The sequence below is a fragment of the Melitaea cinxia genome, chromosome 15 (assembly GCF_905220565.1).
Source record: "Melitaea cinxia chromosome 15, ilMelCinx1.1, whole genome shotgun sequence".
In the NCBI taxonomy this organism is placed as follows: Eukaryota; Metazoa; Arthropoda; class Insecta; order Lepidoptera; family Nymphalidae; genus Melitaea; species Melitaea cinxia.
Genome location: NC_059408.1, coordinates 14,193,154 through 14,213,935, shown reverse-complemented (window position 1 = coordinate 14,213,935; position 20,782 = coordinate 14,193,154). Strand labels below are relative to the sequence as shown.

Here is a 20,782-nt window from a genome sequence, read left to right as displayed (position 1 = left end):
TATTAACTTTCCATTTTTAACCGATTTTAAAAAAGGGCGTCATTATCAGACTTTATTTTTATATGTGTTACCTCTGTGGTCGATTTTGATGATTTTTGTTTGAAGCTAGCGCTTGTCGTTTGGTCTCATTCGATCGAGATGTGACAAGTACTTTTTGAATAATCTCTAATGATGCGTTTTTAATTGATTATTTTTTCAACTAGATTGTCGACGAACCTACTTGTCGATGTAATTTTAATCCTATTTATTCCTTTGCAAGCAAACACAATAATGAGATAAGATAGAATAGATAGGGAGTTAGAATAGAATAAGAGAAAATTTTCCACTGTCATCGTCATCGGTACCGGTGACGCAATAACTTTTAACAGGAATAAAATTACTTTCTATGCGAGCAACACTATAGCGGTCTTAAAATCACACCCGTCTTACGTAATGCAGGTGAGGGGGGTCTGAGGTGGAGGGGGCGAGTAAGGGGGGTTCAGACGCGTCATTGTGAGCTCAACGGGTGGGGGTGACATGTAGGTCGCGGCCCGCAGACGACCCCCAGACGAGACCTCACCCTGCCCGGCGGTGACGCGCGAGCCCCAAACACTGGTTTAACTGAATCAATGCGTACCTATATGTGCGGCTTTAGTACTATAAGTGGTATGGTGAGTTTTTTAACTATAACTTTTAATACGTTTGTGTTGCTATAGATTGTTGAAACAAGAATGAAATAATCAATTATATTAATCAGCTGGTTCGATAGTAAAATTTAAATAATCTTTAGAAATAACTGGATAAGTTCCTTTATCGAAACAATTTTTGTTAATATTTAAATTCTATGTATCTAATAATGTGAATCAAAAATATCAAAATGTAAACATGTGTCAAAATGTATTTATCTTTACATGGAATTTTACAAAAAGATAAATGATACACTAACAAAGAATGAAATGAGAAAACGTGGCGTGTTGCTAGCGAGGATAGTTGTCCCCCCCATTGTTGGGGAGGGAGGTCAATGGGAGTCAGAAGACTACTCCCACGAGCGGCCTACTTATTTCGAGCTATTCTCCGTTTTTAAGCACGTGCCCGTGTTTTCGTCTTGCGAATAACAACTTGGATTTATCTAAGCTTGAAATACGTGGAGATTGTAAGAAAGGAACTCATTTTGTTGTTAATATTAGGAATATATATGTATATATATTAATGTCATGCCTCGGAGAGCACGTGAAACTGTAAATAGATGATAGATGTAATATATCCGACCATACGAGTATATATAATAAAAACCCATTATTGAGGATCAGCGTTGTAGACGATCTACGTAAGATTTCCTGTGTAGCCTGGATGAGGATTGCGGAAAAATTGAATTGCTGGCGCGAACTTGTTGAGGCCTACGTCCAGCAGTGGACTGCAATAGGCTAAACTGAGTGACTGTGTAGATTAAGCTCACTTTTCCTTTATGAAGAAATGACGAAGAAGAAGTTTATATCCAGTAGTGTGGCGTTACGGGCTGAATTAATCAATTATTTATATAGGAATTTATATAATTAAGATATATATTTTTAATACGTTGGGAATATATTTATGTATGTGGGTGTCGTAAGAGGCGACTAAGGGATAACATAGTTCCACTACCGCTTTTGAACTTAAAAAGCCAACTGATGGCGGGATAACCATCTAACTGCTGGGTTTGAAATACACAGGCCGAATACGGGCAGCAGCGTCTTCGGTGCGATAAATCCAGCCCTGCGGTCGCCAACCCGCCTGCCCAGCATGGTGACTATGGGCAAAACACATGAGTTCACTCCATTTTTGGCACGAACTTGTGGAGGCCTATGTCCAGCAGTGGACTATATTAGGCTGAAGTGATGATGATGATGATGATGATAAGTTTACCTATTATTTATATTTTATGTAAGTAGTTAAGCACATACATTTATTTGAAAAATAATAACTACTTTACGAACACATAATCGTGTGTGTGTTTAATCTATACTAATGTTATAAAGCTGTAATTGCTTTATTTGTTTAGGCTAATTCTAAGGAACCACTGATATGAATTAAAAAAATATGTTTATGTTGGGTAGCCCACTTTTTTATATATAACTAAATCGGCAAACAAGTGTACGGCTTACCTGATGGTAAGAGATTACCGTAGCTTATAGGCGTCTACAACACCAAAGGCATTGCAAGCGCTTTGCCGACCCCATCCCCAATTCCCCCAGATTCACCTTACTTACCAACAGAAACACAACAGTACTTTAAAAACGTTATTTAGCTGTGATCTTCTGTAAGGTCGAGGTGCTAACCCAATCAGGCTGCTCCATATTTTGAACAGTTAATTTCCTGCTGTGCCATACCTCAGTTACGGTTTTATCTTTCCATAATAAAAGGAGCTTAAGATATTCTAAATGATATCAGTTTTTTTTTTTAAATCGGTCTAGCTATTGTCTTGATCAAATTAAATATGACAGATAGTAATAAAAATTAAAAATTAAATCCATTTCATCGTAGGTATTTTTCAATTAATGCTTGGTTGGTATAACATAAAATCGTTGTTTTTGCCTTTTTTTGTGATATATTAAAAGCGCGGTAACTAGGAAGTTTTTTTTTTATACCAGAACCTAAATCATAAATAATATGTTTGATAAAACGTACAAAAAAAATGTAATCGGACGTGAACTAGACGAAAACATCCCGACGTCCATTACTGAAGAAACTGACGGTTTATAAACATTTCATAGGGCTTACGATACTAATACTTCTCATACATTCATTTAAAAAAACTTTCTACAAATTTATATGATTATTATCACTTCCAATTTATATACTCCTCCCGGCCGATTACGGCCACGGCGACTGCATTCAACTCCGTTTTTTTCTTTGGTGTGCTCGTGCGTGGCTTATGTAGCCAATTTTGTGTGTAAAAGTCCTCGCACACAGCGGGCACGCTAGCACACCGTTAACATAGTTATAGCTAAAGGTCGCTGGTGGTCGAACCTTTAGTTCATCTCGCTTGGCGTCCAGCTCATAGAGCCGCCTATCCTCAAAGTTCTGGACGCTAGCTTTAACTAGCGCCCTCCACTCTGGCCGTCCGGCTGCCTGCTGCTCCCATTGCAGCGGGTCGATGCTGCAATTTTTCATGTGTCGCTTGAGCACATCTTTGTACCTGAGGAGTTGACCGCCATGCTTACGCTTGCCTTCCTCAAGTTCCGAGTAGAAGATGCGCTTAGCGACTCTTTGCTCCGCCATGCGCGACACGTGTCCGCACCACCGAAGCTGACGCCGCATAAGATAAGCCTCAATGCCATCCACATTGGCTCTTCGCAGCACTTCAGTGTTCCGTACACGATCAGACCATCGAATATTGAGTATTTTACGAAGACAATTGAGGTGGAATCGGTCGAGCGTTTGTATATGACGGCGGTACACGGTCCATGTTTCGGCAGCGTAAAGGATATTAGGCAGCACAACAGCCATGTAGACGGAGATCTTAGTCGCCAGCCTCAGATCATGGGAGCTGAAGACTTTCGCATCCAACTTGCCGAACGATGCAGCAGCAGCGCCGATTCTGCTGTTGATTTCCGCATCTAGGTCACATTTAGATGAAATTGTGCTCCCCAGATAACGGAACTTGTCGACCTGCTTCAGCTCCTCCCCACCGAGTTTTATAACCAGTGTCTCGTGACCTTGTATATCTAAAGACATTATTTCCGTCTTTTTGACACTGATTTTTAAGCCGAATTTTCGGCACGACTCGTCGAAAACGGACATCAGCAGCTGCAGGCCGTCTGGGGACTCTGCAACAAAGCATAGGTCATCGGCGTACATCATTTCGGTGATCAGAGCATGCGACACTTTGGTGCGGGCCTTCAGTCGAGTCAGATTAAATATACCGCCGTCCGTACGGAAACGGATGCGGACCCCTTCAGAGGTTACTTGTATGACCTCCTGTACTACAGCTGCAAAGTACAGCGCAAACAGTGTGGGTGCTAAGACGCATCCCTGTTTCACCCCACAGGTAACTGTGAAAAAATCGGACTGGTCATCGTTGACAGCGACACAGCACTCCATGTCGTCATGTAGAAGTCTCAGGAGCCTCACAAACTTCTCTGTACACCCGATCTTCGCAAGTACAATCCAGAGGGCTTCTCGAGGCACACTGTCAAAGGCCTTCTCAAGGTCAACGAAGCAGAGGTATAAATTACGACCTTGCTCTCTGCTCTTCTCCTGCAGTTGACGTACAGAGAAAATGGCTTCACACGTACCTCGTTCAGGTCGGAAGCCAAACTGGGTCTCGGGCAAAAGTTGTTCAGAAAGCTTCATAAGACGGTTAAGTAGTACACGGGCAAAAACCTTTCCGGGGACCGACAGAAGTGAAACACCACGGTACGAATCGCAATCGGACCTGTCACCCTTGTTCTTATATATGGCCCTTATGCGTGATACTTTAAAAGTAGATGGGACCTGTTCTTCTTTCCACATACGATCAAAGTGTTCCCAGATAGCCAATTGCAACTCATCACCACCGTGCTTAAGCAGTTCTCCTGGTATAAAGTCAATGCCCACCGCACGCCTATTTTGCTGTTGATTAATGGCAAGAGCAATCTCCTCACACGATAATGGCTTATCCAGCTCAGTAAATATTGGGAGTTGAGGTAACGAACGAATGTGTTCTAAGTCAGCAGCCCTGTCTACATTCAGCAGAGTGCTGAAGTGTGCCGCCCAACGTTCGAGTATTTCCCCTTTGCTTTTGAGAAGACCTTTGCCACTAGCAGGCTTAATAGGTACTTTTGCAAAAGGGGTCTTACCTATTAGCTTTCGAACCTCACCATAAAACTCTCCAACCTGGTTAGTGTCAGCGAGCCACTGAATGTGATAAGCCTTCTCCCGCCACCATTTATCCTTTGTTTCCCGAGATAGTCGCCTAAGCTCCAGGTCACTTTGTCTGATCTCCTTAGTGCTCGCACATCGGTTTGCTCCACGGTGTTGTCGGAGAAAACGTCGGTGTTTGCCGATCGCCGCCATCAGGACTCCGTCATTCTCATCAAACCAGTCCTCGGACTTTCGGACTTTTTGACCTAAAGTAGATGTAGCGGTATCTAGAATATGAGAAGACAGAGCATTCCAGTCATAATCAACTCGGCGAACATCTTTGCTGAGAGATGGTAATCCAGCGGCCAAAGTGCGAGCATACTTCTCCCTCGTCACAGGATCCTTTAGCCCGTCCACGTTAAAACTCGCATACGGCTTAGGTTTTCCAGATCGACGAGGATGCTGGAGTCGGAGACGCAGCTTAGTAACAACAAGCCTATGATCAGTCCAGCAGTGGGCACCACGCATTGCGCGGGTGACTTGGACCTGGGAAACATCTCGCTGCCGCACGATAGCGTAATCAATTAGATGCCAGTGTTTAGACCTTGGGTGCATCCAGGTGTTCTTATATTTAGCGGGAAGCCTGAACATTGTACTAGTGATGGCAAGTTGGAATTGTGCGCAAAGACTCAGTAATAGCTGTCCGTTGCTGTTCATGCACCCGACCCCACGCCTACCCAAAACCTTGGGCCATGCATCGTAGTCCCGTCCGACTCTGGCATTAAAGTCGCCCAACAGAAGAATCTGCTCTCTAGGCCTTACGCTTTTGATGCATTTTGCAAGTTCCTCATAAAACTTATCTTTAATATCATCAGACTTGTCTAAGGTAGGTGCATAGACGCTGATGACATTCAGATATTTGTTATTTCTAAGATGTAGACGCAGTGTGGTAACGCGATCCGAGATGTGAATAGGACATTCTTCGAGTTGCTTGACAAGCCTGTTTTTGATCGCAAATCCAACGCCTGACCGTCTCGGTTCTGAGGCAGCGAGTCCTTTCCAGAAGAAAGTGTACCCGCCACCGTGTTCCACCAGTTCCCCTTCTTCCGCTAAATGTGTCTCGCTGAGGGCTGCCACATCTACATCGTAGCGAAGAAGTTCTCGGGCAACAATTGCGGTTTTCCGTTCTGGGCAGATATTTATATCGCGATCAAGGAGTGTACGCACGTTCCACGCGCCGAAAGTCATATTTGCTGTTTTTATATTCTGGTTGCGACGTCGACCGCGAATTTATCGATGCGGAGGCAGCCACGGCTGCTGCCGTCCTCAAGTGGTAGGGAGAGCAATTTTTAGGGCACCTTTTCTAGCCCCCTCCCAGGCTGAGCAGGGAAAGCAGTGCTTCCCTGAATAGGGCTGCTTTGTCACTCCAGGTGCTGCCGAGCTTCCTCTGTCTCCCTAAGTCAGAAGCAGAGCGACCACGATGTTTTAGAAACACCCCTGGAGCCGCCCATGTGCAGGTCTCAGACAAAGCCCGCTCTGCATCAAACCGGACCTCTCTACTTCGACCCATCGCCATGGGACTTTACGAAAATCAGAGTCCTTACTTCCGGAAGCAGTCAAGTGCGCAGGAGATATTTAGGTGCACAAACGTTTGCGCAAACGCAGGTGCACACACTCGTCTTCCCCCTTCTTTGTCCGGTGGAACGGAGAGACCGATACGACCGGAGAAGGGTTCCGATGATGTGTCTGGCCAATGGTAACTCTACGCCCTCTACCATCGCCCTAAGCCGTCCACCAGGCTTTGCTATCCCGCCGGGTCCACCTGTCTCGTTGCATATCTGCTGTAAGTTGCGTTCCCCACCGAGATAGTCTTTGTATGTCGAGCGGGAGGGAGCCGCTGCAAGGAAATCAGGAAGGAACGGTTTGGATCTTTGTAGTGGATAAAGGAAGGGATACTACTGCCTCGGATGAATGCGATTAAGACAGTAGCAGCTCGGGGAGCCGGGGTCGCGTACCCGTATAACATACCACAACTGCCGGGCAGGCCAATTGGGATGAGTATCCCCTGACTACAATCCAATTATTCCAATTCCAATTTAATTACAGTTCAGATCTATATCTGATATTCTATAATTACCTAAATAATTTATCGTGAAATACAAACCGACTCTTGTGGACTTTTACTGAAATAATAATTATAGCCTTTGACTAAAATTATCAGGAATAATGCAGCTTTTTGTGAAAGAATTTTCAAAAATCGGTTAGTTGTTCTAGAGATAAACCAAACTAACTAACAAATTTTATTACTCGGCATATTAGTATTAGGAAATATATACTTTTTAATCGACTCCCAAGAAAAGGAGGAGGTTCTTAATTAAGAGTTATATAATATATGATTAATTAATGCGTATATCCTTGACTATTTTTTGTTTTCCTACGTTGTATTATTACGACTACTTACCACTGGTCGATGTGTGGGAAGACGGTTTTCTTTTAATTTACTAGCAAACAATTATTTTACAGATTTTTTTTATACATGGCAGCCCTGCATCCGCCATCAATGACAGTTCACGAAATGGCGCGAATGCTTGCGATCCTTACGTCATCCGTTACTTAATTAAAACTTTGTTGATTTTATTCACCACGATTACACAGATTTGTTTACAACTAGATCTTCAATGAAGCTATTATTGACGACATTACTATTTTATCACTAGTCTATAGTCTATGCGTAATATGTTATTGCGCATAGACTATAAAAAGAGGAACACAATAAAAAAGTAAAAAAAGCTTTGATTGTTTTCTTTTGAGATTAATGTAAAGTCGCCTTTTACTAATTTCTTCGTTAAAATAAGGAAAACAATAAATAATGTACTGAAAAATCCTGTTAGTTTTTCTTGATGAGACTCGCTTCTCACTAATAGCAGTGGCAGAATTTTCAATACGTTTTATGAAATTTTAACGGAATTTTCTTAGAAGTACGCTTAAGAATGTACAAAATTTATTTAAATGTTAATAAAAAAGGGATTCTTTTCTTTTTATTTTTTTCTTTTTCTCTTTTCTTTATGGTATCTCAGACCCTTGTCCCGCTTAATACATAACAAGCAAGCCCTTGACTAAACCATTGCCTTATCATGTCAGATCATGTAAGAAGAAGTCTAATTTGCCCAAAGAACCATTGCCTAAAGCCTAATGGCCAACTCACTCTACTCTCTTTTAGGTACCTTAATTACCAGGAAACATAGATACTGCTAGGGGGCATCTATGTCTTAATAGCTAGTTTCAGGGCATTGTGTAATATCCTACAAATATTATACTCGTAAATGCGGTTGTGATGATAGATTGATAGATGGATAGATGGATGGATAAGTTGATGGATGGATGGATGGATAGATAGATGTTTGTAAATCTTTTACGTAAAAAAAATTGAACGTTTATTGTAATGAAATTTGGTACCGATATAGAAAACTGAAGATCCAGATTAAAACATATTAATATACCAACATTATGAAATCACGCAAATGAAACCGAGGCGCAGTTTTTACTAAAAGTAAGTCTAGGTCTTATTTATAATAACAAACTTCACATAGTCGCTTATTTTCAAAACATTTACATACGAAAGTCTGAACAGTGTCTGAAGGCTGATAACATTTTTGATAACGTCGTATTATTGTTTTATAGACGTTATCAAATAACCTTCGTTTATCATTGATAATGTTCATAACAAGTAACTAGGTACATTTAAATTTATACTTATATAACAGAGCTGATGTTCCGTTTTATTTGTAATAGAGACCATATCTTTACTTAATATTTAATAATTTCTTTAAGGTACAGTAAACATATAGTAGCAGATACATTTATAGGGTCTACTTTATTTTATCATCGTTTTTACTGATATTAATTGCATTACCAAAATTGTATTGATAATATTTATTTTAATAAATTCATCTAGTATAATTGTGTTTGCAAGCAAACGAAAAAAACCGACTTCAATTATATCGACAAGTAATACAACGTAGATAGAAGAAAAAATAGTCAAGTAAATACGCATTATCAAAGATTACTCCAAAAGTTGTAATCAGATCTCGATGAAATTTAAATGTGACCACATGATAAACATCAGCTTTCGATTAAATTAAAAATTATCAAAATCGGTACACCCAGTAAAAAGTTATTGCGGATTTTCGAGTTTCCCTCGATTTCTCTGGGATCCCATCATCAGATCCTGGTTTTCTTATCATGGTACCACGCCAGGGATATCCCCTTTCCAACAAAAAAAAAAAGAATTATCAAAATCGGTTTATAAACGACGAAGTTATCCCCGAAACTTAAAAAAATATATATATACGGTTAAATTGAGTAACCTCCACCTTTTTTTGAAGTCGGTTAAAAAAGAGTTCGTTATATAATTTACCCAATGACTGGATTATTTTTAATTTCAAATTAAGTTCAAATAAGAGGTGAATCGCTATTTTAAGTAATAGCACATTAACATTATTATAATAGTGAAAAAAACCACCACGTGTAAAATAAAGTTCGATTTAGTTGAATATCTGAATGTTTATCAGCATTACATTTTAATTCATTTCATGATAGAAAACTAATTAATGAACGATCGTCATTCCTTTGTTTTCTATCACTAGAGTTCAATGTTTCGCATACTAGACACGTGTATGCATTTATAAAACAACATCTATTTCGTTCAATCAGAGTGAATTAAAATTGAAGATCTTATTTCCTAGTCACAAATGGCGTTAAATTTTCATGAAAAAATATACTGAATATTTCTCCGCCTACGGTATGAGCGAGGCTCCACGCCCAGACAACGCTAGTGCCACTCCGGGCTTGGCTCGATATAAATATCTATTACGCAAGCCGCCGACGCATCGCCCCCCGAGGAGGCAGACAACCCCCTCAGAGCACCCTGTAACGACCAAGGTCATTTAATAGAGCAAACTCGCACACACGAAAAATATATCTTATCGCACTATACAGTAATACTACTTTCCTCTAAACGACCGTTTTGTCTAAATTCATACAAACCTACCTATTCGTATAAGATGGAGGATCGAAATCGTCTGTAATGGTACAGAGGGCGCGCGTCGTAGTATTTTCTGTAGTATAGCTCGGGAGCAATCAATGAGTTTCGGCCTCGCTACATGAATTATGTATAGAACCGCTCATTTAGTCGGCGAACTGTTTGAAAACAATGCCAGGCGCTTGGCAAGGCTACACAATGGTGGATGCTTATGTGGATTTAGAATTTACTCTTTTGCTTTTTGAATGCTATATTGAAACGTTCATATGAACTTTGTATCTAATAATGTGATATCAATCTTATTTAGACAAAAAAAAAAAAAAAACAATTTAGGAGTCGAATTTGTTATGCGCGTTTATGTTGATCGAAGATAAAACTTATCAAATGCTTGCGTAGTTTCACAAATATTGATACTTTAACTAAATTTACGCTTCAGCCTGTAATATCCGACTGTTGGGCATAGGCCTCTTTCCCCATGTAGGAGAAGGATCAGAGCTTAATCCATCACGCTGCTCTGATACGGGTTGGCGGATATATTCCTTACTATGAGTAACGATCGCTATCAGGTGTACATGATAATAACTGGAACTAACGGCTTAACGTGCTCTCTGAGGCACGGAGGGAGACCCACAAGGACAGCACAACAACAACACCCAGACCACGGCAACCCGTATGGCCAATACAAATGCTTGTCATGAGCTCGGATCGACCCCGCAGCCGCCAGCTCAACAGCCACAAATCAGTGCTGTGACCGTTGCTCCAACGTGTAGTCAAGTAAATAACTAAATTTACTGCTAAATAATTATCACGCAAAACAACTTTAAGCCAATTTAATACATTGCTTTGTGCACCTAGCACCTTGTACCTAGATATATCATAGCAAATTTTTAAGAAAAAACCTTGATAACCAATTACAATTACAATTTATTATCCAAAGAAACCCATCACTTTTTATGAACATTGGGAAATATGCCATAGATAATGGTGAACAAAGATACGCTTGTCGCTGTGTTATTTGTCTTTGCTCTGCTTCATTCATCGTCTTCATGGGAATCGATCTGCCGTGAAGAAATTATCGTGAGACTTAGGACGGTGAAACAAAAAGTACTTTGCTTTATAATGCAATCTATCAGCCTGTAACGGTCTTGTTATCATTATTACGCCTTTGAATATGACAAGCTTAACTCGACAATTGATTATCAACGTTAAACGATTCGAAGACTACCAAAACAATAATACACGACATACATTATTTAATAGAACTTCAAAAAACATTCTTCTTGATTATTTAATTTGAAAAGAAATATTCGTATATCAAAAACATCTATAAAATCCAAATAAAACAGAACGAATAAGACAAAGGATAACGAAGATTCGTTCCACAAACGTAACCGAGGTGCTTGGGGCTATTTTTTATCGAAATCGAGGGCATATTTTCCCACACGAGCTCGACGTATTAAGTTTTCCGAGAAGCGACCTAATGTGAACTTCAGATCATGGTAATAAGTTTCTGGAATCGATCCGAGCTTGGTCCGAAGCAGAGGAGGCAGTGATTACACTTATTACAAATATACTTTCAATTAACTCTACGGAAATCATTACGATTGATTTGCAGGAACATTTCGCTACACCCTATACTCTTGTAATTTTTCGAAGATCATTAAATACGTGAGCACGGTATGGACACAAGAGATAATTGTTGGTTGTGCTTCTTGATTCTGTGGAGTTTTCTGTGTACTTTTATATTATAATGTCCGTAATTATTCCTTTTTTTATTTCGTACGTGCTGTCATCTGATATGGAGTGCAATCTAGGTAATGCATGTCATCAAATTAGATAAAAGAATTGAGTTCAATACAATTAACTATAAAGATGGGTGGAATGTTTTGAGCGCAGTTGCTTATTGAATTAATTAAGTAGGTATATACATTTGACATAGAAAAAGAATAGAATCATCTTTATATAGTTGTAGTATAAGACATTATCTATTTAAACACATCACACACTAATCATGTTCTTATTTTGTTAAACATTTTCTCAATCAATCCAAATCAATCTAAAATTTCAACGGAAGATCATGAACGTTATTAATCAGAAGTAGTTCTTAAAATTAAACGGAGGTTGTTTTCTCGATCCTGCCGATCAATATTGTTTGCGTATTCTCCATCCTATGTGACAAATAATCTGTGCTATTTTTGAACTATTAAAAGACATAGGTACCGAACGAATAAATAAAAAATAGCAAAACAAAGCCCATAAGCCTCTGTTGTCAAATTGTATTAAAATCATAAGGCAATACAAATATTTTTCATTCATTCATTTAAATGATTAGCTTCCAATGGTGCCAATATAGCATAGACGATTTTTCTAATGATACATAAAATAGAGAAGACACGGAGAAAATTAATCGATGAAGAATAAGAAGAATCAAAGCTGTCCAATGTGAAAAGAACCGAAATTTAAGGGATTAATAAGTTGATGGTGATATGTTTTCGCAAAATCTAAAAGTACCAGTATTTCAGGACGGTCTAAATTTAAAGGTCACATTTCTCCTACCTATCTTGATCTCCGCTCCGCTTCAAGTTTGTGACTGAACTCATTGGTCACTGACGCAGCATGATTATGATTGTCAGTACATGACCACACGTACAATCCGATCGAAATCTCACTGCACATTTGTCTTTTTATAAAACGAGAATTTCGCTATAATCACTTATGAGATTACCGCGATTTCTTCTACTTACAGCATCATTATTGCTACGTGTTGTTACATTGTCAAGAGTCATCGTAATCTCTTGCTTAGATTAAAAAAAAGTAATATAAAAGAAATTAAAGTCAATTCCTACTTAGTACAATTTGTCGCATGTAGAACTAAAATTAGTGATGAGCAAAGCAAGACCTTGGTCTTGGTCTTGCTAGTCTAAGGACAGTATTGGTCTTGGTCTTGCTTTTTCGCAAGACCAAGATCAAGACTGCCAGACCAATACCAATTTTGCTCATCACTAACTAAAATTATTATTTAAACTTAATAAATGCATTAAGCACACGAAAAAACTGTATTAACATCAGTGTCATATTAACGAAGAAAATTTGAACAAGATATAATTCACGATATAACATTGTACAGAAGTAAACTAATAGTAGAAATTAAATGTATTTAATCTTATTATTGTAAATATTTTTGGAAATATAATAAGTACATTAATTTACATAATCAATCAACATTATCGTTTAATTTAATCCAATTATTTTAAATTTAAATTTCTTTTATCTCAAAATTTTAGATTTTTGTATAGATAGTAATAAAATAAATTCATAATTAGCGTCATCAAAACTAATTAGATTTTTACCGAAAAATAACGTGACTTAAAAGTTATATGGTAGAAACGAAGGCATTGGATGCAGTTTTATTTATCTCTCTGTTTCTAAAGCATTTTTTAATCAAACTGATTTGACATTTTACTTACAAACACCTGAGATATAATTATATAGCATGTATAAGTATATAAATGTTGTTTTTTTTTTTTTTATTCAGATTTTTCACAGACTACTAACTACATAGCCTAGTTTCAAGTTATATTATAATCTTATTTGTTTTTTCTTAAATATAATAATTACATATATTAAAATAAAATATAGCCTATCCTTCAAGTTAGATCAAACTGCACACGGTGTGCAAATTTGATTAAAATCGGTTAAGTAGTTTAGGAGTGCAACGCGTACAAATAACGTGAAGCGTAATTTATAATTTAAGATTATTTTTTATTAATTCATTGCTGGGTATCGGCTTCTTTTGGCTTCGTCCGCTTATAGTAAATTGTGATCTGTTCCAAGTAAACTCATAATGCCACATAACCCTTCTCGGAACGCCGAGTACCTATATAAACTCAGCAGATAACGACAGACAATATTACAAACAATTTTACAAGGGACTAGATGATCGAGTGAATTTAATATGTTTTATTTCTAAAATTACGATTTAAAAGTACTTTAAAACCTATTTGAATAATTTTTTTTTTTTTTTTTGTTTAATACATGAAAATCTTGTCTTCTCAATAGTGCACACAAACGAAAAATTAACCAATTTCGGTGTAGTGATTCGAATAATATATGGGTACATGTGTACATTTCGTTGATAAATTTAAAGAATGAAAAGGATAGATAGAAGAATAGATGACTCTATAGACGTTATCCAATCATCAGAACTGTGAAACGTGGGACTTTTAAATAATCGTTACATTTTATAAAATTTTCAAATTTTCCGCTTTATTTTTCATTCCGTGAGAACCTTGTATAAAGAATCACAAATAAAAAAATTAAAAGAAACATGAATGAAATCGATATAGCCTTTTTAAAGTTATGCTTATGGCGTGACCAAGGGAAATATGTATTCGTTTCTGTATATATTACTAGCTGGCCTGGCGAACTTCGTACCGCCTTATTTTTTTTTTATTAAATATAATTACATATATCAAAATAAAATATAGCCTATCTTTCAAGTTGGATCAAACTGCACACGGTGTGCAAGTTTAATTAAAATCGGTTAAGTAGTTTAGTGAGTCCATCCAGTAATTTATATTATATATTAAAAAGATAGACTGTTGTAGTAGATATGCTGATTAAATATTATATTATAGATATATGAAGTTTAATCTCCACAAGGATTTAACGCCATACTTTTTTTGTCAGACAATACTTTTTCTACTCTTAAGTCACTTTTATCTGCGTGCGACTAAGTTGACCTTAATAAGTATTAACGATTATATTAATGCTCTCGATATAATATAAAAAGCGATGTAAAGTATCGGTCAACTGATACCTACTTATGGAATAAAAAATTTAAATATTTAAGAGTGTATGCTACCTCAAATTGCTTATTTTCCACTCGGCAGGATGTCCATATCTTCCAAACTACTGAATATTTAAGTTTGAAATTTATGCATGGTAAAGTTCAGGACATAAACTATCTTTCATATGTTTCGAAAACACGATTCCATAAAATTTTCTCGATAGAAAAAAATCGCAAAGCTACCTCTATTTTTGTATTAAAACCTTAATATCTCAGTAAATATAGAAGTTATGGACTTGAGATTAAGCATGGTAATTGAAATAAGTATGACGAACATTTTATATGTTGCGTTTTTTAAAAAATAACTATTGATAATGTTTGTGGGGAGAAAATACATATAATTCGCGATTTGATCAACCAAGCGCTCTCAATTCTCATGTGTATTTAGTACGGATGAAATCTGAATTCGAGCTGCGGTAGGGTAGCCCCTTAAACTTAGAATTTCAAAATTAAAATTGTTTCTATTTCGAAAGGTTATAAATAAAAAATGGTATTGTTTTTTGTAAAATTATTCTAGTCAAAAATTAGAGAGAAATTTATTGGAGTAGCATTTCAATGGAAATTTAATATTTTCCTAGAAAACTGCAGGTAGAATGTAGTAAAATGTATACCGCACACTGACGATATATTATATAAGTAGGTATATATGTACCTATAAAAACTTTTTCATACAACAATAAAAAATTCTAATCTTTATAGATTTAGGTAGTCATTAAATTAATGGAAAAAGACGCAAATTACAACAGTACTAAATTTTTATATCCAAAGAACTTCGTTTTAGAAAATAGAAAATGGCATGATACATTTTAACGTTCGAAAAAAAAAAATACTGTCAAAGTAAAATAATTACAATATTCTTTACGATCCTTTTAACATTTTTATTGCGAGTGTATTAAAAGGTAAAAAAAGAACTAAGATTTATTTTATTACCACTTCTAAAGTTTTATTTAAATTTTGTTAACGTTATTTGTATTCGTTTGCAAATTATATTTAAAAACCAAATCTCACAGAGACCTTGCAGAAAATATAATCTTAGTTATATTTATACACTTCTTTTTTGTTATGTTTGAGTTAAAATTGATCGTAAAATTATTTTAGACTTATGTGATTATTATATGCTCTCCGAGGCACATTGTCCCGATCCACAAAGTTATGTATATTTGGTCATGTACAGTGGGTATCCAGAATTCCAGACCAGAAACCCAATGCGAACACAAATACCAACATAGGTTAATGGGAATCAAACCATGACTGTAAATGTTAATAGATCCTTACTACATCAGAAGAAATGTAGGTATTGATATTTTTTCTCACGGTGCACGATATTAATATTATAAACATTTGATACCAGACACTGTAGGATGTTTATAGTTATGTTTTGACGTGCCGCGGATGCCGAGAGCACGTAGGTTCAACCGTTTTACATTTTATTGTGTTTGTGATACTCTTTGTCGTTTTATCAGGTGATTAAGCTCCATATAACTAACTAGAAATTACGTCACAAGCTTTAGTAACACAATCACCTGTTGCAATGTTGAAAATATTATTGAAATCAGTTATTTTCAAATTGTTTTGTTTGAAAATGTAGTCAGAAATAGAACTGTATTGATGTGCAGTACTACTAGCAAATGTTCATTAAATTTTTCCAATTCTGTAGAAACTTGTATGGCTGTACCAGTGTAATATTCCGGATATTCCTATATTTTTTTTAATACCCAAAGTGAAAAACAAATGACTAATCAGAAAAACCCGAGCCGTTGTGAAAAGAATGTCAATAATTCTTCGTAACTATTAGAAAATATTTTGCGTTTCGATTTCCGTTTAATAATTTAATAATTACGAAAATCTTGGTTGGCTGCCAGTGACCACCGGGCATGGGGAGTGTTTGATCTTGATTTATTTGTCACGATCAATGAGTAACGGCTGAAAATCGAAATGAATTCCGTGAAAATTTTAAAAGGGTTCCGCAGTTTATGTTACGATTACAGAAATATGCCAACTTTGTCAATTATCGTATGAGTCAGTTTAGTATTTTGTTTATTGTTTTTGTGTATGAATGTTCGCTGTTGATATTTTTGTTTTAAATTTTTTCGCCCTGCTACTCGCGTTAATCGTTCGTCTCAGCCTTAATTATTCCGACTAAAATAATTGTGTTTGCTCGCAAACAAAAAAAAACCGACTTCATTACATCGACGAGTAATAAATACAGCGTAGATCGACGAAAAAATAGTCAAGTAACTACGCGTTATCAAAGATTACTCAAAAAGTAGTTATCAGATATCGATAAAATTTCAATGTGACCACGATAATTTTTTGGAAGTCGGTTAATAAACAGATTTTGAACAGTATTTCCTGCTGTACCTCAAAAAAATTTTTTTAAAAAGATTAGTAACAATTCGGATTGCCAATTACCATAAAATCACCACTTTAAAATCGGAGTCCACTGGTGATATAGTTCTTGCCTTTTCTTGATGTCCGGAAATAATTTTTTAATACTTGTACAGGGTTTTAATGGACCATTGGTTTATGGATTGTTAAACAAAATAGCACCCGAACAAAATACTGGGCATATGAATCAATTTTAGCGCAAAAATGCTATACTGATGTCTCTGCTACCCAACTTTTAACTGAGGTAGGGCACAACAGCAATTTCCTGCTCAAAATATGGAGCAGCCCGACTGGGGTTAGTACCTTACAGAAGACCACAGCTAAATAATACTGTTTTCAAGCTGTATTGTGTTCCTGTTGAAGAGTAAGGTGACCAGAGCTCTTAGGGGGGAATGGGGATTGGGTCGGCAACGCGCTTGCGATGCTTCTGGTGTTACAGGTGTCTATAAGCTACGGTAATCGCTTACCATCAGGTGAGCCGTACGCTTGTTTGCCGACCTAGTTATATAAAAAAAAGAACTATTTTGCGTTTTTCCAGTCGGATCATATTAATAAAGTTATAAATCCGTCAGTAGCGTTTTTCAGCACGTGCAGGTGAGATTGCCTTTTGGAGACAATAAAACAAAATGACCCCTTGGGCCTTATTAGATCGTTAAGTTTGACGTCTGCGAATTATCAAAGAACTGACAAATGTTGTTAGAAAGATAAAAACGTCAAACGATTTCTCTCGATATTTATTTCACGGAATTTAAGAAAAATTACAATTTTAGCGAGATATATCGATAGATTCCGTTGCCAAAACATGTATTTATGAGCGACGGTCGTTACAAGTGACTTGTACGAGATGATTGGCCAAGAATTTAGCACTTGGCCGCAAACTTCGGATGAATGATACTATAGTTTTTTATGTTGGCTGTTACCCGCGATTTGGTTTGTGCAGAAATCTATCCCACGGGATCCGTATATTCCTATCTCTATTCGGATCTAAAGAGATAGTCTGAAGTGATTGAGTAACAAACATCCATTCAATCTTATGCATTTACTATAGTAGTAAGATAAAATACTACAATTAAATCATCTAATTAATTGTAGTATTTTCCAACATGGGGAAAGAGGCCTATGCCCAGTAGTGGGATATTACAGGCTGAAGCGTAAGTACTTGTAGAGGAACGCGCTATTATAAATATTGTGTATAAAATAATATTAGCGACTATTTTCTATTTTAGTGGAAAAAAAATTAAAATATTGGTATTAATGTCAACGGTATGGAGGAAGTGATTCACATAAAATGAGGCCTTCGAACACCATGCATACTTTGCAATAAAGTTTTGAGATCATAAACTTACACAAGAATGTAGAGTAAATAGAAGTTGAGTATAATTTAAAGAAAAAGAATCTTTTCTCATTTCTATTTTGTGTATAATTTATGTTTTATTATAATTGTTTTATACACTGTATTTTTAGTCATTGCTACCAAAGTTCTGAATGTACAGAAGTATGCAGGAATTTGGCTTAGTATCACGAGGACAGATTCTGTGTAGCCATTCTTTGATGATGATCTGTTTTGATTCGGAGAAATTCCGATGAATACGAAGAATTCTTAACGGAAACTCGTGGAGAGATAAAAAGTTATAGGCTGTTATATATATTGAATTATTTATAAAAAAATCTATAGCATATTTTCTAAGCATACTAAAAACAAATATGGTAAAATAAAAATAGTAATTTAGTTATGGTAAGTAATAAATACTTTAATTTTAAGAGCGGTGACATTCTCATATTTATTCTTTAGAAACGTATTTTTTAAATAAAATATTCAGTCGAAATCGACCAAATCTTCTGACGGTAGTAAATCTATAAAGATTTTAGTATTCCCAATGTATCCTACTTACTTAATTTTTACCATGAGAAGCTAAACATATAGTTAATATTAATTTTTAATAATAAAATTGTTTCTATTAACAAACCACGCAGAATTCCTAACTGAATAAACATTTACCCTCTCTGTATATTAAGTTTTACCCATGAAAATGATTATTAAGTAATAATGATTATAAACATACAAAAAAATTCGAACATATTATAATATTTCTTTTTCTTAAGCTCAGTTAAGTGATATTTAATTTTAACGTGTCCCTTCAAAAATATAAAAAAAAAAAATAGGCATTCTTCGTAATAAATGTGCGATGTCCGAAAAATATTTTTATAAGCATAAATAAGCCGAGTTCTCGATACGCGTTATAAAATTTACCTAAGTGACAAGGCACTGTTGCCAACGTTCCGGAATTCAAATGAATACGCTCGTAAAAAAAATTAAAATTACAACAGTTTTTTTTTAAACGAAATTACATGTTGACGTTTTTAAATTTTAACAATTTTATTGTTGTTTTCAGACATCAGTGGAATTTGGAAAAGTATACATCGTGGTATGTATAGGTACACATATATTATGATTCATCATTATAAAGCACACGAGTTTGCAGAAGAAAAATATGTAAGAAGAGAGCGTAATCTATCATATCTTTTTTACTATCCTATTTTTTTTTAAACAAAATAGTTTAAAAAATGCCCATCACTAAAAATATATTTTTATTTATTGGAAAAAAAATAATATAATTATATCTATAAATTTCCTCCAACGGTTATTCTTAATTTACATTATTATTGTAAAAGAATAATTTAGTTCGTAAGATCTGAAAACACCAAACGGGTTTTGAAAAACTTTTCAATTTGAAAGTTACATTAGACGTATATAGGCTATAGAACATTTTGCTATGCCTAATATCGGAACAGAAGCAATGCCAATAAATTAAACCGCAAGAGATGACTGATCATAATTACAATAACAGTTAAATGTATGACATGAATATTCATGGTATTTGGCAAAGATTTTGACAATTATTTGGCTTGTATAGTATAAGATATGATACATCGCAAAACTATGGTAAGTGTGGTTGCGCGATGGTTAGAATACGATCGCCGCTGTATTTCAATCAATTTAAGCAAAATTGAATTTATTTCAGTCGCAGCCAAAAAAGAAACGCACATACTTCTTCGATAACTTTATTAAGTCTGATTCATAGAGTAAAGACATTTTGACTCTGGCACTTTCCTGTAGTTGCCATAAAATAAAAAAAAAATAATACAATTTATTGTCTATTAAATCACATCCTCCACAGCCAAAAAAAGGATGATTATCTAACAACTTTAATCACATCTTGACATGTAAATAACATCAAATAAAACAAAGAATCATGAAACAAATTAAAATACAATTTGCGAAGTATTGTAGCTTAGAAAAAAAACAAACAAATTACTCGTGTTACTTGCACTTGAAACATACTCAAACATTAAACAGATATCAAGTGCAAGATGCATAAAAAATTAATCTAAAAATATTCAAGAATAACTGTAATAAGTTGTTACATCACAATCTATAATTTTCAAGATTGTATTAAACTAAATAGGTAAATTTAAACATCAATTAGCTTTACATTTTGAATTTTAGTTACATTCACATTTACCTACATCAGTAATTAAATTCTATAAGCATTAACACTAAATCTTTACATCTTTAAATTAGAGTTTCTGAATACAACCACAATATAAATTCAATAATATGGGCAGACAAATTCTAGAATGTATCCTGTCTAGAATCGTATACAAAGTTAATTATCACTAGAGATTAATCATTAGCACAATAA

General features: G+C 35.7%; 1 long non-coding RNA gene across 1 annotated transcript; it reads left to right on the top strand.

The window, feature by feature from the left end:
- Window positions 1-629: 629 nt before the first annotated feature.
- Window positions 630-20,486, top strand: LOC123660492. Its single transcript, XR_006744210.1, has 3 exons — window positions 630-642; window positions 1,375-1,380; window positions 20,028-20,486. It is a non-coding gene; the product is annotated as an uncharacterized LOC123660492 (long non-coding RNA).
- The last annotated feature ends 296 nt before the right edge of the window (window positions 20,487-20,782 follow it).